This window comes from Elephantulus edwardii, unplaced genomic scaffold (assembly GCF_000299155.1).
Source record: "Elephantulus edwardii isolate Elephantulus edwardi_28Jun2011 unplaced genomic scaffold, EleEdw1.0 scaffold00038, whole genome shotgun sequence".
Taxonomy (NCBI): Eukaryota; Metazoa; Chordata; class Mammalia; order Macroscelidea; family Macroscelididae; genus Elephantulus; species Elephantulus edwardii.
In genome coordinates this window covers 12,188,044-12,189,567 of record NW_006399788.1, presented here as the reverse complement: position 1 = coordinate 12,189,567, position 1,524 = coordinate 12,188,044, and the positions used below count along the sequence as shown (strand labels likewise).

General features: G+C 43.8%; 1 pseudogene; it reads left to right on the top strand.

Moving 5' to 3' along the window:
• The first annotated feature begins 750 nt into the window (after window positions 1–750).
• Window positions 751–981, top strand: LOC102876563 (annotated as a pseudogene).
• The last annotated feature ends 543 nt before the right edge of the window (window positions 982–1,524 follow it).

Genomic DNA, 1,524 nt, shown 5'->3' with positions numbered 1-1,524 from the left:
AGGGAAGGGAAGGGAAGGGAAGGGAAGGGAAGGGAAGGGAAGGGAAAGGAAGGGAAGAGAAGAGAAGAGAAGAGAAGAGAAGAGAAAAGAGAAAACAGTGAAGGAAGGCGGCAGGGACAGGGTCCAAGGGCACCATGTGCCGTCTCCATTATTCTTTTCACCTTCCACGCAAATCCACCTAAATGGCAGGATATCTGCCTTCACAAAGTCAGTACTGCCTAGACTTCCCTGGCTTGTGTCTACACATTTGGAAAATAGAGAGAATTACTTCTCTCATTTCTTTCCCCTGACAGATGGGACACTCAAAGAAAGAAGTGTGGTAATGTGTTCTCACAATACTTCTTGTTGGACAGGATGAGTTCATACATATGAAAATACAAAAGCAAAGAAACACTGCATATCTTGACTTATCAAGAAAGGTGTGTATCAGGGTTGTATCCTTTCTCCATGCCTATTCAGTCTGTATGGAAAGCAAATCATCTAAAAAGATGAACTTTATGAAAAGGAAATGTGGCAACAGAATTGGAAAAAGACTCATCAACAGACTGCATCTCATAAATGGCATGACTGCTTGCTGAAAGTGAGGAGAATTTAAAGTGCTTGCTGACAAAGATAAAAGACTGCAACTTTCAGTCTCGCGATCTGCCTCCTTTCGCGAGAAGCAGGCGCCGGAGGCGTCTCCTCTGAGGGCGAGGAACGGAAGTGTAGGCAAAGGTCCGAGACTTCGCCGCCAAGCTGGGCACCGGGGAGATGGCCGAGACCGACCCTATGAACGTGCAGGACCTCACCTCGGCGGTGGAGACGCTGCTGCAGCAGATGCAGGATAAATTCCAGACCATGTCCGACCAGATCATCGGAAGGATTGATGACATGAGCCGTCGCATCGATGACCTGGAGAAGAACATCGCGGACCTCATGACCCAGGCTGGAGTGGAAGAACTGGAAGGTGAAAATAAGGTCCCTGCCACCCAGAAGAGCTGAAGGCTCTCTCTCATCACTACCACTGAGATTTGCACCATCATTCTTAACAAGCCAGAAGACTGAAGGCTCTTCCCATCTAATTACTACATATAGACAGTTTTCTCTTATAAAGTATGCATTCGTACCATAAAAAAAAGACTGCAACTTTCAATATGAAGGATATCTCAAAAACAAGAAAACATCCTCACTACTGGGCAAACATGAAACATCATGATAGATGGAGAGAAGACTGAATTTCTTAAACAATGTCATATAACTTGGACCCACAATCAAGACCCTCAGGTCTAGCAGTCAAGAAATCAAAAGACAAGAGAAAACATGACAAAATAAAAAAGTGGAACAAAGATTTCAAAGGGCAACTCAAGAAGACAGAACAAAGTAGTATAACGGAATGTGCAAAGAGCTGGAAGTGGAAAATAAAAAGGGAAGAACTTGTTCTGGATTTCTTAAGCTGAGTAAATGGACAAATTTAAACCTCCAGTTTAAATATTGAAAGATGCCATGGTCCATCTACTGAATGACCTAGAAAGCATCAAAGAGGAT